Raw genomic sequence first — 22,368 nt, forward strand, 5'->3', positions numbered from 1 at the left:
TGATTATTCATAGCATTATGTCTCTGTAGTGGTTATGAAGGTACTGTGTCGTGCTTATGAAGTATCACTTAACCATGCATGCTTTATTAGCTTAGACCACCGTTGACCGATATGGGCCCTGTTGGCCGTTAATTCCCGGGCCCTGAGCCTTTGTTTTAACTGATAAAACCAGATTAATTGGAGACACTTTCTGACATGATGCAGTTGTGAATGCTTCCTAAATTGCGCAAATGACCTATTTTAAAAAGCAATGAAAGACGTCAGTGAGATCCAGTTATGGCTGGTGCTTGACGCTCAGTGCTTGCAAACACAGATCACGTGCCCTGACAAGAGGCAGGATCTCAGAGGTTGTGGGCATTGGAACGCAAGTATGGACTGTTAACTTTGTTAGTTTGAAGGCTGATATAAATAACAAATCAACTCCCAGCTCTATCTGTGCACCGTGCTCCAGCACCTCCGGTAGAGGAGGTTGCGCCATACTTTTAAGGCTACTAACAATGGAAATACGCTTCCCACAGATAGTAAGAGTTGCCGTTCCTTGGGCAGCTCCACAGCCGAAGTTAAAGCATGGCTTTAGGCTAAACAAACATGCAGTCATCCGTGTGTGGATTGCGGTGGATTTTATCCGCCTGAGACAAAGATTTCACATTTTTTTGACATAATACAAGTGTCTTGGATGACAAGAAACATAAATATATTTTATATATAATTTCTAAAATTGTGTATTGTGGATTCCTTTGCCACCGTTCTGCCCACTTCTGGATTCAGTTGAAATCTTCCTGGATTACTTCAGTCGATTGTAATCATTGATCCCTCACAAATAATTGAATTAAATTAATGGAAAAGAAAACACACCCCTTATAGTGAAAGCGTTGTGGCGCTCCAAAGCCCATGGCCTGTGCTCTTAGCCCCTCAGGGTCAGAGGGCTAGCGGAGAATGGTGTCCCTCCCGCGATGTGTAAATTCCCACATTGTCAGCGCGATCTCGTGATGAACAACTTCACAAAATGGCCGCTGTTACAGCAATGCCAAGCCGTCACGGCAACGGAGTCCATTCCTCAAAGCTCCGAGGAGGTGTAATTACATCAAACTCAAAATGAATCATTTTGCACCAGTGAACAGAGGAAATGTCATGTTTAAAAGACAAAATTTAAAAAAGCTGTCGAAATGGCTTCAAATTCCCCCTGGAGGCCTGTGCGAATATACAGAGGATAAACACGCACAAAATAAGTATTGGAGTCACTTAGCGTTCATGAATAATATTTTCATATTAAATATAATTGATTATGCTTAAATATTGTCACTTTTCCCTAAGAGATGCAATATAGTAGGATGTTGAAAAATATTAAAAACTGCCATAATTATTGAGGACACAAAACTTGCTGTCTGTTTGCCCAGATCCTACCACGTCTAATATTGACTTGTATGCAAATATGTTTAGCTTGTGCTGCGTAAACTACTTTAGATCCCCGTTCGACATGCAACCATCTGTTTTGCCGCAAAGCAGACATAATCAAATGTGTTAACCGTGGGGGAATGACGCTATTAGCAGCTTTATTTATATGCAAAATGCGAACCTTTTTAAGCAGCATATTACACAGACCTGTTTTCGCTTTCTCTCAGCCCTTATTTGAAACATCAAAATGGCTGCCTCGTTACCCAGAGAGCAACAGGGTGATGACCCTGGCCTGGCTCCCGTTTCAATTGGCCGAAATACCGCCGCTGGAGTGACGGTGAGGCGCCCATTTGGACCTGGCTGCCAGAGCACAGCCCTACCTCCGCCCCGATCGCACGCTCGGGCCATAATCAAAATGGCGTGATGAGACCTAAATGTGACCGCTTACAGTCGACCCAGCATTTGAAATTCCACACAAACCTTACGTGTGTCTGGATGGTTATTTCTGGGACACTTTTCGCACACCGTTGCCATTGCCATTGCCATAACTGACCCTTAAGGATGTAAACCGAAACACATTTGGCCCGGAATCGTCGTCTGCCGTCTGCGTGTGGCTTTCACGGGCGCTGAGACCGCTAGCCCCGACGCTTCCGCCCGGCGTGCCTGTTCGCATTAAGCTCCAGCGTATGAACTGCGTATTGCTTGTGACGTGAATCGCACCTCTGTTCTCGCCGAAAGAGACAGAGACGCGTAACGCACGCCGCCCCATAATTTGCCACTCTCTTTGACTCAAATCAACCCTGAACCACCGTACTGGTCTAATATTGTCCTGCAGTTTGCCTGTGCCACGGATGTGAGAGCTTTAATCCGCCCGCCGCCACGCCGCTGGGCGGAGGAGCTGGGTTGCGCGGATGTCGGTGCAGGTGTCTCCGGGCGCTAATAACAGAGGCCAGGCAGACGGCGTGGGGACCGTCCTCCCAGCAACTCCTCCCTGTCCCGGGTGACAGGATGCTCCAGATTCCGAGGGTGATAACTACGGCGTTTCCGATTTTCCGTCACATCTGGCGTGTCTCCGGTGGCTGCCTAACAGCGGGTTGTGTGCGTCGGAGGACGGCCGGGGATAATGGCCGCTAATGAGGGGTCGTAAGATGGCGTCTCCGTAATTACTCCCTGACTGCGCAGCGGTGATCTCGTGATGTTCCGGTGTCAGGGAACCACCAATCACAGTGCCTGGTTTTCAAAACTTTAGATAAATTGCTTTTTTTTTTTTTTTTTACATCTTTTTTTTCTCCCCACAAAGTCTTTTCGCTTTGTGTGTTGCGCAATGAAAGCGGCATCTTCTACAAAGAAAAGGATTCAGACAGGGCTTTTGGGAACTTTTAGGTAAAGACTTGTGAATTGTTTGCCTCTTGTCGTGTCAAGCTGTGTACATCAAAAGCAGAAAAACAACAGTCTCTTGGAGTGACACAAGGTTTCAGTCTGGCTTTCATGTGGCGTGACGTTCGAGAGCATTGAAATAGTTGACAGGACTTTTTGTACTATGCAGTTTTTGTATTCTGGTTCCTATTCTCGTTTTTTAAAAACACTATTTCAGTGTTAGCATGTATGAGTGTATTTCTGACTGCCTCTAACAGTTCTGTGTACGGTGGAGGTTATTGTAGTTATTTACAGACGTGTCTGATGACCTGGCAGATTTGGAAAGGCTGGTGTGTGGGCATCAATGGGTTCGTTTGTTAAAACAAGAAGATATGCTTCAAGTAACTTCACAGAGCTTTCACAGTGACTGCATGCCTACGGAGGCTGTACTGTACTCGTATAAATGACCTGATTGCTTTTTTCAAGGTTACTTTTATTCTCCTCTTTGGCTGGAGCTGTGTCCTTTGACGAATGCAGAATAAGATCGCTGCGCTACACTAAAACTAAAATAATATTTTAAAAAGGGAACTATTCCTTTAACACAGGGGTGTCTGATCTTATCCAAGAAGGGGCTGGTGTGGGTGCAGGTAATTGCTTTAGCCCAGAACTATGACACCTGAATCAAGTGATTAACTACTAATTGTCTTCAGTCAAGACACTGAATCAGGCGTTTTGTAATGTAATATAGTTCTGGGCTAAAGCACAACCATTACATCATTGGCATTTGGCAGACACTCTTATCCAGAGCGACGTACAGTTGATTAGACTAAGCAGGAGACAATCCTCCCCTGGAGCGATGCAGGGTTAAGGGCCTTGCTCAGGGGCCCAGCGGCTGTGCGGATCTTATTGTGGCTACACCGGGATTAGAACCCCTGACCTTGCGTGTCCCAGTCCTTTACCTTAACCACTACCCTACAGGCTGCCCAACCCTGCGCCCACACAGGCCCTTAAGACTGGACATCCATGGGGTTATCACAAAATATTATTTCTGTTTTTATCATGGGACCAACCATAGCGGTAACCAAAAGTCACTTTGACAAAATAATCAGGTCATTTCTGCAGGTACTAGGCCCTTTTTGGTTGTGATTGGATGCCCATGCCTCAGTGCACCTGTGTCTGATAGAGCAGGGGTCGGCAACCCTGGTCCTGGAGAGCCGCAGGGTGTGCTGGGGGTCCCTACTCCTGGTCCTGGAGAGCCGCAGGGTGTGCTGGGGTCCTCGCTCCTGGTCCTGGAGAGCCGCAGGGTGTGCTGGGGTCTTCACTCCTGGTCCTGGAGAGCCGCAGGGTGTGCTGGGGGTCCCTACTCCTGGTCCTGGAGAGCCGCAGGGTGTGCTGGGGTCCTCACTCCTGGTCCTGGAGAGCCGCAGGGTGTGCTGGGGTCCTCATTCCTGGTCCTGGAGAGCCGCAGGGTGTGCTGGGGGTCCCTACTCCTGGTCCTGGAGAGCCGCAGGGTGTGCTGGGGTCCTCACTCCTGGTCCTGGAGAGCAGCAAAGTGTGCTGGCTGCATTGTTTCTCTGCACTTAGCAAGCAATTGCACAGTTAACTCGCCTCACCTTGTTTCTTGGGTCTGATTCGGTTGCTGATTTTGAGGTGAAAATAAAAACCAGCACACCCTGTGTCTGTGGCTCTCCAGGACCAGTGAGGACCACTGTGGTGGAGGCTAAAAGGGACGCACACCCCACACCCCAGAGACCCTCTGCTGTGTGTGAATGTGGAGGCGTAATGTGGGCTCATTCCAGTACCTTATTTAGCTTCTTCTTTCTCCTTTACTTACCCAAGCTCCACCCATCGGGGGGAGGCTAGGCACATGGAATGTCCTTGCACCTTCAAATGTCAGTCGAAGCCACGTCAGTTAAGATCATTTACACGTCAGTTAGGATCATTTACACGTCAGGCAAAAATACTTCCGCAAAGGATGTGCTCATGTATCCTCACAAGAAAGGACATTTCAGGAGTTCTCAACTTCTACTTCTAGCTCCTAGTAAAAAGCCTCATAAAAGATTAAAGAGGAGAAAAATGAGGGATTGGAATGAACCCTGTGTGGCACCCCTCCTGCAATCTCATTCCTCCTACTGGACCTCAGAACCCTGCAGGAGAACCGGGAGAACCGCCTGGCCTGCAGGAGAAGCAGGAGAACCTCCTGCCCTGCTAACCCATCTCAGCATGAGGCTTGGTGTTTTCATTGTAGATTTGCGCACAGTTGCCCGTAACCTTAGCAACAGGGTTTCTTGATGAAGACGTCAAGCATGAATCCTGGTGGGCTACATATTTTCACTTTTTTTTTTTTTCTTTTTTTTTTTTCTCAACCCTCTGCTCTCTGGCTTAATGAAGTCACCCACTCAGCGAGACAGTTTTTATACACTGTACATGAGTCATATTGAAAGGCTGTGTATGTGTGCCTGGCCCCTTTGACTGCTGTATTCTGGGAAATGCACAGTTGTTCACGACAGTGAATGAAAACATTTAGAAATGCAGGCATCTGAGAATCACACTTGTCCAACCCTCACCTGACCCCTGACCCCTGACCCCATTGTCCCTCTTTGCGGAGTGATGGGCAGGTCTCTGGCAATGTCTGGTCACTTTGCCACCACTAGAGGGTGATCATACTCAATCACATTTGGCAGTTTCTGATTTACAGCAAACGCTGATTACAGTAGTATTCGCCTGTCCTTCAAGCTGCCGGCATGGAGCAGTGTATCATTTAGCAGAGGGATTTTTACCATTTTCCTGCATGGCAGTATTTGTACCATCCCAGTGTGATGCAGGCACCTGCACTGTGGCATCCTGTTGGGCTGTTGCTTTCTTTTTCGCAGTAAGGCAGCTGGCGAATTTATCAAGTATTTGTACTGATTGTATATTATTCTCCAAAGACCACCCTCAGAACACTTAGTGTGAAGCCATGAACTTGAACTTGGGGATAAATTATATTCAATATCATCTCTTTCTTGTAAACCTTGAGTAAAATTCACCCTAGGTTAGGGTTGACAGATTTGGAATCTAGAAGAGTTGGAAGTGTAATCGGGTAAAAGGCCGGGAGTATTTGACGGGCAAATTAATTACGAACTGCCGGTAAATTTGATTAAATCAATTACTGGACATGACATTGTCCGTTCGGGACCACAAACAGCCCTGGGTCAAATTCATAATTGTTCTCGATTCAAATACTTTTCTGTGCTTGATTGATATTGCCTGGTGCAGTTGAGCCAACCATGAGTTTGGAATGCGTACTCTACCAGACGTTTGCCCTTTTTGAGAGTATTTCATATCCAATCCAGTTCCAATACACCAGACAAGCTTGGTAAAGCAGAGAAAAGTATTTGAACCCAAAGCAATTACGTATTTGTTCCAGGTCTGACCATCAACATGTTATGTACAAATAATTAGAAAAACTGACATTCTGGTGGAAAACAGGAGGTCTCGCAACTCTACCCATGGTGCAGAATCTTCCGGAATGCTCAGCGGCACTTTCAGTAGGTTAATCATATTGTCCTTTTACAGCAGAGAGGCTGGGTGTGTTCTCACACGATCTTGCAGCAGGGCTCGATTCAAGAGCGGCGCCTCATTCTAATCCCTTATGTCATCCTTCCCCGTCTCCTTGCTCTTTGACCCAGAAATCGATCGAGGTCCGCCATCTGTAAGGAAATTCCAGTCCCTGAGAGCTAGGAGGCTGGAGCTAGGAGGCTCCCTCAGATTTCTCGGCTAAGGAAACACGAGCGCATCCTTTGCAGAAGTACTTCTTTGGAATGCGTCATGTATGAAGGATCTTCCTTTAGAGCCACCTCTCACCGTCTGCGCACGTCTGACATGTGAAACTGACACATGTGAAACTGACACATGTGAAACTGACACATGTGAAACTGACATTGCTTCAGACAGACGTCAGAAGGAACAAGGACACTCCGCTCAAGGTTTCTTGTTTTTTTTTTGTGTTTTTTTTTTCCCGATTCCCCCGTCTACACCGAACTCAGTCCCAGATGCAGAAGCAGCCGTCAGCTGCAGTGAGTGGGAGAGGAACTCCAGTGATGGGTATCACCTGATCTGCCTGCGGTGAAGTCACCACCCCATCCTCGCACGCGTCCCCGTTGCTTCCTTTCATTCGGTAGATGCAAGCGGAGCAGAAACACCCACTCGTAGTCTCTGGTCTTTAGGGGCAGGAGTTCATCCAGTAAAAAAAAAAAAAAAAAAAATTGCATTTGCAAAGATGAATTCAATTATTTCTGGGCTCTGAGCACACTTTGCCTATACCTCCAACATGGACACAGGCCTGGTGCTAATATGCTCCTTGGTGTACTATCAAACACAAGGTATCAAAGGCTTTGCAACGTATAAAAACATAATTGATTTTCTGGAAGGTTTATGGTAGGATTACGGCCAACGGTTGAAGCCATGAACACATGACTTAGAAGTGATGGAAAAATCTGGGCCGTGTATCTGTCAGTTAATGCAGATTCTCGGGCCTCTCGGTGGGCTGCCCTCCCCACGGTGTAGAAAGCTAATTGATGTTTTGAGTGAGATGTCAGAGAGCTGCATGACAAGTCTCCATCTCCCCTCCCATGATACCATGACGCACACTGTATGCATCGATACATATGCACATTTGTCTTCCATGTGGATCCTTCCTTGCATTGCATTCTGTGATTGCTGGCATATTCATGATAAATACTGTCAAATATTAGTGTACAAATACAGTATGTCTTGGCCCGTGCAATATTCAGGATTTCAGGCTACAACTCTTTTTTTTTTTACACTACAGCACTAGTACTCTAGATGCTATACTTAATAATAATAATAATAATAATAATGCTTATACGGGCACCAGTTTGTGGAAATCTGTACAGGATAATCTTAGTATAAAGATTCAGTGCTAATACTCTAAGGCCAGTCTCCTCTTTCACAGCCTATGGCCCAGAATGTTTTGATATCTCTTTTAAAACTACCAACATACTTAAAACGAGGGAAATTGAAATGAAACGGTTTGTTTAACACAGTAATTATTTAATAAAGCAGTTTAGTGCAAGACTGGATCCAGAACCTGAAGAGGCATTTCATCAAGATGAGCAATGCAGGCACAGACCAATCACATTCACTTACACAGAGCAACCACATTCACTGACACAGAGCAACCACATTCACTGACACACAGAGCAACCACATTCACTTACACAGAGTAACCACATTCACTGACACAGAGCAACCACATTCACTTACACAGAGTAACCACATTCACTTACACAGAGTAACCACATTCACTGACACAGAGCAACCACATTCACTGACACAGAGCAACCACATTCACTTACACAGAGTAACCACATTCACTGACACAGAGCAACCACATACAGACATAGACAAACGTCATACACAGACACACATACAAACCACATACACTATCCGAATAGTGGCGATTGAGACATTACAACCTGATGGCAAAATATTTTCAAGTCGGGACCATAAACTCAACCTGTACAAACATTTGTACTAACCTGTACAAACACTGGAAACCAGACCAAAAAAAAAAGGACATTCCCGGGAATCTGGCAACCCTGGGAGCCCCAGAGGCGTGTGTAGGCTGACATTTTAAAAACGAGCAGTGGGAAACACAGGCCCTGACGCGGGACGCTTACACGCTCACAGGGCGTTCCCCTGCAGGCTGGGGCTGCCCTCCCCACGCTGATCTTTCTAATGTCTGCAGGGGCCCGGCCGCCAGGGCCCTGTCTATCACAGGGCTATCCAGACCAGGCCGCGTCTACGCTGGGGGAACGTTCACTCCAGAGCCAGGCTCGGTGCACTCACGCAGGCCTGCTGTTTCTGCTCCAGTCTGGGAAGGCTCTGAGGATGAGTGTGAAAATGACTCCTAGAACCAGAAGGCTGAAGTTGGGGGATAATTGGGATGGAAGGATTGAGTCAGGGAGCCCAAATCTGGGCTGAGACTTTCGATGCGGGAGTTTTATGAAGCTGAGTTTTGGAGTGCGGAACAAAGCCTGTTGCTTACATCAGTGCGTGTGCTGACTTACTTACTGGCGGCACATCGGTGGTGCGGTGGAGAGCACGGGTGCCTCACGGGAAGCGTGTTCTGAGTATGAGTTCCTGTCAGCCTGCATGCTTTCTGCATGGAGTGTGCATGTTCTCCCCGTGTCTGTGTGGAGTGTGCATGTTCTCCCCGTGTCTGTGTGGAATCTGCCTGTTCTCCACGTGTCTGTGTGGAGTCTGCATGTTCTCCACGTGTCTGTGTGGAGTCTGCATGTTCTCCACGTGTCTGTGTGGAGTCTGCATGTTCTCCCCGTGTCTGTGTGGAGTCTGCATGTTCTCCCCGTGTCTGTGTGGAGTGTGCATGTTCTCCCCGTGTCTGTGTGGAATCTGCCTGTTCTCCACGTGTCTGTGTGGAGTCTGCATGTTCTCCACGTGTCTGTGTGGAGTCTGCATGTTCTCCACGTGTCTGTGTGGAGTCTGCATGTTCTCCCCGTGTCTGTGTGGAGTCTGCATGTTCTCCCCGTGTCTGTGTGGAGTCTGCATGTTCTCCCCGTGTCTGTGTGGAGTCTGCATGTTCTCCCTGTGTCTGTGTGGAGTCTCCCCGTGTCTGTGTGGAGTCTGCATGTTCTCCACGTGTCTGTGTGGAGTCTGCATGTTCTCCCCGTGTCTGTGTGGAGTCTGCATGTTCTCCCCGTGTCTGTGTGGAGTTTGCATGTTCTCCCCGTGTCTGTGTGGAGTCTGCATGTTCCCCCCGTGTCTGTGTGGACTTTGCATGTTCTCCCCGTGTCTGTGTGGAGTGTGCATGTTCTCCCTGTGTCTGTGTAGAGTTGCTCCAGGTTCTCTGCTTTCCTCCCACAGTCCAAATACATGCAGCCCAAGATTTTAAGTGAATGAGCCCCCAGGCTGTGTGGCTAACAGTGACTCATTTGCAGAAATTTCATTAATGAGTATTGACCTTGTCAAATAGCCCAATAGCTTTAATGAATTTCTCCCATGCTGTTACGCATCTTGGTTTCCCTTATCACAATGCTGGATTCTGGAGTGTCTATCAACATTGAGGGTGACATTGGCTCAGGCAGTAAGAGCAGTCATCTGGTGGTCGGAGGTTTGCCGGTTTGATCCCACCCTGGGTGTGTCGAAGTGTCCTTGAGCAAGACACCTAACCCCCAAATGCTCATGATGAGCTGGTTGGTGCCTTGTATGGCAGCCAATTTCCGTGTGTGTGTGTGTGTGTCTATATGAATGGGTGAATGAGAAGCATCAATTGTATAGCACTTTGGTTAAAGGCGCTATATAAATACCAACCATTTTACATTGCCTGTTGCACTGCGATCGTTCAATCTGATGAGTTCAACAACGACTCCATGCATTTTCTGGTTGGCTGAACTACAATTCACCACCTCTCCACTATGGGCTGTTGTTTAACTCATCGCTGAGTGTAATTGTTAATGTTCAGATTCATCAAACTGAGGAATGATGAATCTGGGGCATCCCATCCCAGCCTTTACTATACTATGTGCTGTAAAAACGACTAATTAAAAATCACTGAAAAAATGAATTCATTTAATTACACAATTGACACGTGACATAATTGTATTACAGTGCAGTTTCAGGAAATGTAATTGCCTTTGTGATACCGTATGCTCTATTTGTATGATCATGTCCTTACAATCAGTGGCATTATTAGACTGCAATTAGTTCTGAGATAGACTAGTTATTTAGTTAGTTGGTTAGTTGGTTAGTTAGTTAGTTAGTTAGTTAGTTAGTTAGTTAGTTAGTTAGTTATATGTATTGACTTCCAACAAATAAAGGATATAAAAGAAGATTTACACTTGTGGGTCCAAACAATCAGTTGTCTTTGCTAATACATAATACTATTAATTTAAAATATGTTAATGTTCCAAAACCTTTGAACCCGCATGTAACATGCGAGGTTCTCTTGTTTAAGTTCAGCAGCTACGGCTACTTAAGGTCTGGAGCTCAATAGAGTATGTTTGCTGCTCTGTAGCCTCCCGCACGGATTGAAGATAACGATTTTGTGAAACCCGAAGTAGACCTTACTCTGTTTTCGTCTGAGGGAGAGACGGAAGCGATGTGGATTCAGCTGTGTCAGAATAAACAAAGACTCGCGGGACGGAGGGTTGCATTGATGCCAGAGTGGAGAGTGGAGGGTGGAGGGATTTTATATATTTCCTCAATTTGGTGAATTCTCACTTCTCACAAACATGTCCAAAACTGCATATTCCAAAAAATAAAAGTAATACTTGTGTGTTTTCACTCCAACGGTTTTTTGTTTTTTTTCTCCACCCTCTCATTCCTGGAAAATAATTTCAATTGTGATTTTACATGGAGTACCAGTGTTGGTCGAAAGTAACTTTCTCCTCCCCCTCCAATCCGCGTCCCTTCCAGAGTGGCAGGCTTTCCTCGCCCTCCTCATTCAACGTCGATCCCGTCGACTCCACGCCCTTCAAAACTTCCCCCCGCGAAAGATTATTTCGCTCACGTAAACATCATATCGGCGAAGCTCGTGCTGCCGGAACTTTTGTGTGCTTGTGACTGTGACTTTAAAGTTTGGCAGACTGTGATGTACAGAGAAAGCGGGAGTGGGCGGAGGAGGCCGGGGCTCGGAGAAAAGAGAACGGGGGGGAAAGAAAACGAGAAGAAGGCGTCCCTGAGGCAGCCCTCGGAGTGATGCAAACTTTACCTCAGCGCGTGGAAAGTGTCAGAATTATAAACCGCAGTCGGGTGTCAGAGAGCTACTGATACATTACTTGGGGAGGTGAAGCCGTGTCAGGACTATGAATCACTGGCGGGGTGTTTGTATGTGTGCACGCTGGAGGAAGCTCAAGAGCGTCAGAGCACTTTAAACACAATAACAGGGCTGAGTTGCTGTGTGCTTAGCCTACCAAGTGCACATACATTTTAATTGGAGGACTTTGACACTGTGTCAGACCCTGCTGAAAAACAGCTCAAGTTAGGTTTTGCAACAGCTGGTGGCTGGTTGACCAGTTCAGGCCAGCTCCCAGCTTGAGATGGTTTGACCAGCTGAAGCTATATTTTGAAGTGCAGAAATGTAGCTCAACCAAGCTACCAGCACTAGCTGGTTGACCAGCTCAAACAAGCTACCAGCACTAGCTGGTTGACCAGCTCATGCCCAGCTCGATCAGCTTATGTCCTGGTTGACCAGCTCAATTGTCAAACTGGTCAAGCTGGTATAGCTGGATTCTACAGCAGGGGTAGTCAGCTAACACATCAGTTTTAGGGAAGGAAGCTAGCGGGCACTTGGAAACCTTTTCAATGAGGCAGCATCTGATTGGCCAAAGCTATTTCTAAATATACAGCACATCTAGCGAAGGGCAGCCAGCTCATACCGTGCTCCCCATCGGTGAAATCGCTCCCAGGAAGGAGCTGTTTGTAAAACAGCTGGTGGCTTTGTTCAGACACGGTTGGCTACATTTATGGATCAGCAGGAACGGGCAGCTGAGAACTTTGCTGAGCTTGAAACCATAATTAGCCTTTTTTTTCCATGTACAACTCTGCAAATAGCATTCGCTCGGATAGCATGGCGCAATGCCAGACAGGTACAACGGGTCTGAGTGAAATTTCCCCAGTAAGGGGAAGGGAGGAAACTACATTCACATTTTTATTCATGAAGGAGAGGATACTTAGAGCTGCGCCTTCATGCAAGGCATGAATAGTGGGTTTGGTTGCTATTAAAAAAAAAAAAGTATTATTTCAAAATAGAGAGAGAAAATGATCTGCACTAGAGAGGAACATCCTCAAAAAGAGATCAAATGCTAAGATGTTTTGCAAATATAGAAGTATGGATTTCTCAGACACTATGCTAAAGTGTGGTGATAAAAAGTCATTGTTTAACAAACATCCATATCCAGTTAAGGACAACACATTTTGTTTTGGGGGTATTTTAAACAGTTTCTCCCATTGTAGCAAATACAGTAATAATTGTATATTTGTAGCGCATACTAATTGTAAGTTACACAAAAGTAGTAACTTTGACACAAAACCTAACGTGTTGAAACTAACGCAAGAGTAGTGCACAGAGAGTGTGTTGGATATTAACATACCCTTCTTGAGGGCCCCCTGGGGGCCTACCTGCCCTCGACAGGCCCCACTGTGGCCAGTACACCGCGGCTAAGACAGATGAGTGTAAAAGCACCCATCCTCACCTGGGGCCCTGTTCACCTGCACCTGTGTGTCCATCCAGACCCATCCTGGTTTGGAGATGGCATGAAGCAGGTAGCCCCAGGATTCAACATTTCCATCACAGGATTTATTATGGACATTTATTCATTCAGGTAAAGTCCCATTGAGATAGAAATCTCATTTTCAAGGGAGACCTGAATCACACAAAATAAATTAAATAAAATAAAGTAACAAATACTGTTCGGTGCAATTTATATAACATATTAAAATAAATGGAATATAATATTGTAGTACAATAAAAGTGTAATAAAATATAACTTAAAATAAAGTAAAACACATAAAATGCCAAATGATGTGCGATCTGACCAGAATGGCTGTAACAGTGTTTTTAAATGGGCAGAGCCTGTGTTGGGCCACGTTGGAAGGCAGATATAAGATGCCCTCAAACCGCACGTTGACGCCGGGTGCGTATCGATCTGTTGTTGTGTGCGGAGAATCCGTGTCGGGAGCGATTCTGTGCGAGTGGAGTCTCCAGGCCTGCCCTCAGGCACCACGTCCAGCAGCCAACACACAAACACACCTGTGGATTATTCAGTGTAACAGGGAACTTTATGGTAGATAAACACACCTGTGGATTATTCAGTGTAACAGGAAACCTTATGATAGATAGACACACCTGTGGATTATTCAGTGTAACTGGGAACTTTATGATAGATAAACACACCTGTGGATTATTCAGTGTAACAGGGAACCTTATGATAGATAAACACACCTGTGGATTATTCAGTGTAACAGGAAACCTTATGATAGCTAAACACACCTCTGGATTATTCAGTGTAACAGGGAACATTATGATAGATAAACACACCTGTGGATTATTCAGTGTAACAGGGAACATTATGATAGATAAACACACCTGTGGATTATTCAGTGTAACAGGGAACCTTATGATTGATAAACACACCTGTGGATTATTCAGTGTAACAGGAAACCTTATGATAGATAAACACACCTGTGGATTATTCAGTGTAACAGGGAACCTTATGATAGATAAACACACCTGTGGATTATTCAGTGTAACAGGGAACCTTATGATTGATAAACACACCTGTGGATTATTCAGTGTAACAGGAAACCTTATGATAGATAAACACACCTGTGGATTATTCAGTGTAACAGGAAACCTTATGATAGATAAACACACCTGTGGATTATTCAGTGTAACAGGGAACTTTATGATAGATAAACACACCTGTGGATTATTCAGTGTAACAGGGAACCTTATGATAGATAAACACACCTGTGGATTATTCAGTGTAACTGGGAACCTTAGACCTGTGGATTATTCAGTGTAACGGGGAATCTCGTGACAGATAAACACACTTGTGGATTATTGAGTGTAACGGGGAACCTTAGACCTGTGGATTATTCAGTGTAATGGGGAACCTCAGACCTGTGGATTATTCAGTGTAATGGGGAACCTCGTGCCGGATAGATTCGGTGGATTTGCTGGATATGTTGAAAGAAGCAGTTATTGTTTGCGCGGCACGTTGTCTTGTATGACCCAGTGACCCGGAGTGCACTTTGAATAGCCCACCCTCAAAGGCCAAATAATCATCATTTCAACGATAAGCAGATGTTCACAGTATGTTAAGCAGTCATATCACGTTAAAGTGTTGATTGGTTTTATATTGGTCACCCCCAGGTGGCATTTCTTGAATCAATTACTACACCAATGTGTTACTGTAGCACAATGCAGCCTCCAGTTGGTCTGTACCCCTGTGTTGTAGCACAATGCAGTCTCCAGTTGGGCTGTACCCCTGTGCTGTGCTGTAGCACAGTGTGGCCTCCAGTTGGGCTGTACCCCTGTGTTGTGCTGTAGCACAGTGCAGCCTCCAGTTGGTCTGTACCCCTGTGCTGTAGCACAATGCAGCCTCCAGTTGGGCTGTACCCCTGTGTTGTGCTGTAGCACAGTGCAGCCTCCAGTTGGGCTGTACCCCTGTGCTGTAGCACAGTGCAGCCTCCAGTTGGTCTGTACCCCTGTGTTGTGCTGTAGCACAGTGTAGCCTCCAGTTGGTCTGTACCCCTGTGCTGTAGCACAATGCAGCCTCCAGTTGGTCTGTACCCCTGTGTTGTGCTGTAGCACAATGCAGCCTCCAGTTGGGCTGTACCCCTGTGCTGTAGCACAGTGCAGCCTCCAGTTGGGCTGTACCCCTGTGTTGTGCTGTAGCACAGTGTAGCCTCCAGTTGGGCTGTACCCCTGTGCTGTAGCACAGTGTAGCCTCCAGTTGGTCTGTACCCCTGTGTTGTGCTGTAGCACAGTGTAGCCTCCAGTTGGGCTGTACCCCTGTGTTGTGCTGTAGCACAATGCAGTCTCCAGTTGGGCTGTACCCCTGTGTTGTGCTGTAGCACAGTGTAGCCTCCAGTTGGGCTGTACCCCTGTGTTGTGCTGTAGCACAATGCAGTCTCCAGTTGGGCTGTACCCCTGTGTTGTGCTGTAGCACAGTGTAGCCTCCAGTTGGTCTGTACCCCTGTGCTGTAGCACAATGCAGTTTCCAGTTGGTCTGTACCCCTGTGTTGTGCTGTAGCACAATGCAGTCTCCAGTTGGGCTGTACCCCTGTGTTGTGTTGTAGCACAGTGTAGCCTCCAGTTGGCCTGTACCCCTGTGTTGTGCTGTAGCACAGTGCAGCCTCCAGTTGGGCTGTACCCCTGTGTTGTGCTGTAGCACAGTGTAGCCTCCAGTTGGGCTGTACCCCTGTGCTGTAGCACAGTGTAGCCTATGCCCCTGCTGCTGCTCCAGCATTATTCCCAGGTTGTGCGCCTGCTCGTGGCCCTGCTGGTGTTTGTTGCGTCGCTGTGTAGGCCGGCTCTTTAGCCGCGGGCCGTGTTGTCTGTGGGCTGAGTGTGATGTTCCTGTCTGTGTCAGTAACGCCGTCTCTTCCTTCTTCTCCATGCCGCTGCCGCTGGCGTTCCCCAATCGCTCCGCTTCAGGTAAGCCAGAGTCTTTATTATTCGTTTGGGTCGGGCGGCCGTGTCTGAGCCCGGACCGCAGCAGGGGCGAGCCTGTGCCCGTCACCCCCACGCCTGGGTCAAATATGCATCTGCTTTTCATTCAGCTCAATCTGAGTGCTCTTCACTCAGCCTGTCTGGGGTTTTAGAGCCGAGGAAATACTCTCTGGAAGTACAAACCCTGCCTTCTGGTACTCTTTTGGCGGGCTCAAATGAACCAGGCAAGATCAACAGGGCGCTGAAAAGTATTTGAAACCAAAGCAAAGATATGTATTTGACCCAGGTCTGTTTACTGAACAGTGGCTCTCACCAGGCCTCCCTGACTACATTTACCATACTGCACTGCTCTCGCCAGGCCTCCCTGACTACATTTACCATACTGCACTGCTCTCGCCAGGCCTCCCTGACTACATTTACCATACTGCACTGCTGCTCAGGCAGCTGGATCCGGGGTTGCCAGGTTTGTGGTTTTCATGCCTGATAGGGATACTTTTAGGTATTTATTTGCGGGTAATTTCTTGTTGTTGGTTGCATTTTTTGGGGGGCTGTTATTTAGTAAATGCATGGCCACAGAGGAGACAGGCTCCTGTGGACACACAGCCAGACCAGCTCAGTTAAGAGGAGCACTATGTGGCAGGTTACGGTACTTGTGTCTTCACCCCTCATTGGGGAAGTGTTTACAAGACCTGGCAACTCTGCGACGGGTTCTGCAGTGCTGCCAGACAGCGGTGGCAGGGCAGCTGGGGTCGATGCGCTGAAATCAGAGCTAGGGTGTCCAAACGTTCGGTTTTCCACCGGAATGTCCGCTTGTCTAATTATTTGTACGGGTGCAGTTGGTCACCGTGACTGGACCGTGTGTAATTGTCGTTGTTTGTGATGAATTTGCATCTCGGTCTCTCGCTGCCCTGAGGCACACCCTGTGTGTTCGTACCCCAGTCAGACAGCTCCTGGCTCTGTTCACGATTACGCTTCAGCTGTGCCTGTTGCCCGGGACGACACGCCACTGGCCCCAACATCAACACCCACTCAAGTGTGTCAAAAATGTAGCACACACCGTTTAAAGGGACTCACATCAAATGAAGGCCATTTCCATTTCAAACCTTTATTAGACTAATGTAGTGCATACTGCCTTCCATCAGAAGGCTGACAGGTGCTTGTTTCTTAATAATGGGTTTGACAGATGTACTGTAGATTAGTCGCAGAGGTAGAACAGCTGCATTCATTGTTGTTCAAAGGTTTTGGCTGGTGCCTTTGAATATACAGTACGTTGTGGCGGATGGTTTTGACCCTCTTACGTCTGGGGGCGAGGTGTCTGTGTGAAAATCTCCCGCCGGTGTGAATGAAATCAGTACACGCATGGCTGCATGGCTGATTCTGGTTTCCTGCTGCTGTGTGTGTGATGTATTCTCTACAGCACACCCTGCTTCCCCATACTGTATGTTCAGTTCCGAAACTGAGGAAACAGTTTGACTTTATGTTCATCAACACCCAACACCAAAACTGAGCAATCATCTAAATTACCAAACTGTCAACGTCATTCACTTGTCAATCACCATTGTCAGTAACCAATGCAAACCTTATATTCCATACTTAGTAGCAATGCCAGGATTTCAAATAAAGCAACTCTGTGTGGTTCATGAAATAATTTTTGTCCATAAAATGAATTATGGATTTATGCATTCAGTGTGGCATATTCAGCAAGTCACCTCAGATAAGTGAATGTGCGGAATTATCTAATTATATTTGAATAATGTGCACCATATGGGTTTTTAAGATTGATTAGAGAATTGTACTTCTTCATTGATTATTATAATCAGACAACTGCCATGCCAGGAACACAGTGTACAGGATATCGTTAGACAGGGTGCTTCAGCAAAGCTAATTGCTTATACTTGTTTAATTAAAAAGAAGTACTCTGTACACAGACGGTAGGACAAAGTGTTTATGATAAAAAACTAAACAGATTCAGCCCGTGAGTGTGCAGAAATGTCACGGTTGTCTCGGCAGACGGTTGACGTCCGGCTTCCGCTGAGAAACCGCACGGACTTGGCGAGATACGAGGGAGCCAAAAATAACCGAAATTATTTCCAATTAAAAAGCGTTTATCCTGGAACGGACGTCGATGTCACTGTGACGGCCGCTGAATCATTCATTCCGGCGCGCTGCCTGGATTTCCATTTAAAGTGCTGAGGCTTAGAGCTGTCTCGCCTGCTATCGACCTGGCAGCGCTTTGCCGGTATGGATTTTGTGTAACGCTGAAATCTGGCCTGAACTCCACGGGGTTCGAGGGAGTGAGTTCCGCTTGCTGCGCCTGGGCGAGGTGGAACTGAGGCCGTATCGATGGCGACATCGGGGACGCAGCAACAGTGCAGAACAGAACAGCGCACCCACATCCGTGACAGGGCCTCAGGGCACAGGGTCATCGTGGTGCATGACATTATAACATGGTGCATGACATTATAACATGGTGCATGACATTATAACATGGTGCATGACATTATAACATGGTGCATGACATTATAACATGGTGCATGTCATTATAACATGGTGCATGACATTATAACATGGTGCATGTCATTATAGCATGGTGCATGACATTATAGCATGGTGCATCACATTATACCATGGTGCATGACATTATAACATGGTGCATGACATTATAACATTGTGCATGACATTATAACATGGTGCATGACATTATAACATGGTGCATGACATTATAACATGGTGTATGACATTATAACATGGTGCATGACATTATAACATGGTGCATGACATTATAACATGGTGCATAACATTATAGCATGGTGCATGACATTATAACATGGTGCATGACATTATAGCATGGTGCATGACATTATAGCATGGTGCATGACATTATAACATGGTGCATGACATTATAACATGGTGCATGACATTATAACATGGTGCATGACATTATAACATGGTGCATGACATTATAACATGGTGCATCACATGACATTGATGCATATAAATGTTGCAGAAAAAATGATGGCTTGCATGATGTTCATAATGACATTTTAAGACAAACAAGCAAGCAGATGGTTAATGTGTGTTTGGTTTTTTTTTTGCATTGGGAATCTATGAGCAATTTCCTGAAATGAGCAGTTTTATTGAACATGAATATTCAGTGCACTGTCCCCCAGTACTGACTAATGCGTCAAAGGTTCTGTTATCATACGATTAGCAGACTTGGAGCCCTCTCAGTAATAGTACGTAGGCTTTACAGGTGATCTCATGCATTTGCATTTAGCCCGTAATTGACAGGATTGTAGCTCACGTAATGAGCATTTTAGTGGGGCGGCCTGTAGCGTAGTGTAGCGTAGACCCGCAAGGTCGGTGGTTCCAATCCCGGTGTAGCCACAATAAGATCCGCACAGCCGTTGGGCCCTTGAGCAAGGCCCTTAACCCTGCATTGCTCCAGGGGAGGATTGTCTCCTGATTAGTCTAACCAACTGTACGTCGCTCTGGATAAGAGCATCTGCCTAATGTAATGTAATGTAATGTAGTGTAGTGAATTCTTATTTCCAGCCCTGAACAGTCAAAAGTAGAACAATGAAATTGTCCGGTGAGTTGGATAGTTTACATTCAAGCGGGCAGACAGGTCTGCTACACATTGGGTTGAAACCTTCACCGTACAAACTGCACTACTGTCCAACAGTGAAGGACGAAGCATTGGCACTGATCCCCTTCTCTACCAGACAGCTTCATTACGTTAACGGCAACGGCAAGCTCGTTTCTGCCACCAGTGAAATTTACCCATCGCACAGGGCGACCCGCCGTAAACACCACACTGATTTTTATTTACGTTTTTATTTGAAACGGCCAATTTCCCGTCAGTGCAGCTGTGCTTGTTAGTCACTTCCTGTTCAGATTTCCACTTCCTGTTCAGATTTCATCACGCAGTGCATCACCTGGGAGCGAGGCGGTCTGCGCTGGTCACCTGGGTTACCTGGGTTACCTGGGTTACCTGGGTTACCTGGCTTACCTGGGTCACCTGGGTCACCTGGGTTACCTGGCTTACCTGCCCATCTTTTCACTGCGATGCTGACGACACGCAGTTGTGCCTGTCGGTTAAACCTCCCGATTTCTTCAGTAATGCGTCGGGCGCTGCATGATGTTCAGAACAGGCTGGATCACAGTTTCCTTCAGTCGAATTCTGATGAAACTGAAGTCCTTATACTTGGGCTGAAGCCAGTCTCAAATATAATCCAGTCGGTTCTGGAGGCACCTGCTTCCAACAATCAGTAAGCCCTTCTCCAGAAATCTTGGTGTGTTCTCTGATTCAAATCTTAATTTTGTGCCTCATATTAAGAAGCTTGTTCAGTCCTGCTTCCACCAACTCAGAACAAAGCTAAAATTTGATCCGTTCTGTCTTTTGAGGATGCCGAATATATGATTAATGGTTTGGTATCATCGCAATTAGACAACTGTTATGCCCTGCTTACTTGCCTGAATCGTTGGCCCAACTTCAGGATATTCAGAATTCAGCAGCTTGAGTATATTAGAGAGTTTTTAATTCCTTACAGATCTGAAAGATTGCTGAGGTTGCAGAGTCAGGTTGAGAATAAAGTGGAATCTACCCTTCTCCGATAACGCTCCGAGACTAAACATTAGGACTGCTGGTTCACTCTCTCCCCTTAAATCTCTTTTAAAGACTCATTTTTATAGGCTTGCTTTTTATGGACCAAATCTTAAATCTTACTTACTGTGTTCTTTCATTTTATTTCCTGTGATTTTATTATTGTTTTTATTACTCTGGTTGTCATCAGCGGTGTGGCCCCTCTCTGAGCGGTACGCAGGTGTGGTTAGCGTGCCGCTCATTTCCCCCCGCGGTCCTGGCCCGGCTTGCTCCCTGTCAGGTTCTGAAACTGCGGTGCTTCTGGGCTGCCGCCCGTGCGGTTGGAGCGCGACGTGATTGGCTGCGTCTCCTCGCCTCTCTGTGGCCAGCACGTGTCTCCGGTCTGACTGCAGAGCTATCAATCAAAGTCATGCCGTACTGTAACCAAGCAACCAACCGTTTTTAGGGGTTTTATTTTTTTTTTTTGAGGTTGACACACTACAGCGCTACAGACTTGGAGCCCTCTCAGTAATAGTACGTAGGCTTTACAGGTGATCTCACGCATTTGCATTTAGCCCGTAATTGACAGGATTGTAGCTCACGTAATGAGCATTTTAGTGGGGCGGCCTGTAGCGTAGTGGTTAAGGTATATGATTGGGACCCGCAAGGTCGGTGTTTCGAATCCCGGTGTAGCCACAATAAGATCCGCACAGCCGTTGGGCCCTTGAGCAAGGCCCTTAACCCTGCATTGCTCCAGGGGAGGATTGTCTCCTGCTTAGTCTAATCAACTGTACGTCGCTCTGGATAAGAGCATCTGCCTAATGTAATGTAATGTAATTTTTTGAGGCATTTGAGGCTACTCGGAAAATAAGGGTGAAGGCACTGGCAGTCTTAGCGCCATCGACTGAATTATTTATTTATTTTTTAAAGGTGGACACACTACAACATAAAGGTACGAAAAAGGTAAAAATGTTTGTCCCTGGGGCAAACATAAAAGTGTAGCCTTAGCCAGCAATATATAATGAATTTGTACCTTTATTATTTGGAAATAAGGTACTCATTCATACACAATGAGAACATTATTGTACTTTCAGGGTACATTTGGGAAATTTTGTCCTTGAAGAACAAAAATGTACCTCTGTTATCACTTTATTTCTGAGAGTGTAACATTTAAGACTGCAAGGAATATCAGAGTGAAGGTGCAGTCTTGCCATTCTACACATCAAAACACCGAACTGTATGCTAATCTCCGGACAATCGCTTTGCGTTTTTCTCCGTGAACGCTCGGTGATTCAGCCTGCTTCCTGAAACGCCACGTCCCTCGTCTGTCTCTTTGTTCCACACGGCTCTCATGGAGTGTACCCACTCAGTGCGTCTCTGCTTCATTACATTACATTAATGGCATTTGGCAGACGCTCTCATCCAGAGCGACGTGCAGTTGATTAGACTAAGCAGGAGACAATCCTCCCCTGGAGCAATGCGGGGTTAAGGGCCTTGCTCAAGGGCCCAACGGCTGTGCGGATCTTACTGTGCCTACACCGGGATTAGAACCACCGACCTTACGTGTCCCAGTCCTTTACCTTAACCACTACGCTACAGGCCGCCCTATGTCATCATGTAAAGAGCACTGTGCCGGCCCGTGCAGAGGAACAGGCCTTTCAGCTGCTCCTACACAGAGAGAGAGAGGCAGGATCACCGCCACAACAAAAAAAGCCAGAACAATAGAACATGCGATGTGTTCTCATCAGAGCACGCACACGCTGAGACGTGATGGCTTTGTTCCACTGACACAGAAATAAGAGTCACAACACACAGCCAGGCAGGGAGACAC

The 22,368-nt window shown here is 46.4% G+C and overlaps 1 protein-coding gene across 4 annotated transcripts in view; it reads left to right on the forward strand.

The window, feature by feature from the left end:
- Positions 1 to 22,368, forward strand: part of LOC133134989 (glutamate receptor-interacting protein 1-like) — a 282,057-nt gene that overhangs the window by 179,028 nt on the left and 80,661 nt on the right. The window lies entirely within an intron of this gene.

Source organism: Conger conger, chromosome 8 (genome assembly GCF_963514075.1).
Source record: "Conger conger chromosome 8, fConCon1.1, whole genome shotgun sequence".
Taxonomy (NCBI): domain Eukaryota; kingdom Metazoa; phylum Chordata; class Actinopteri; order Anguilliformes; family Congridae; genus Conger; species Conger conger.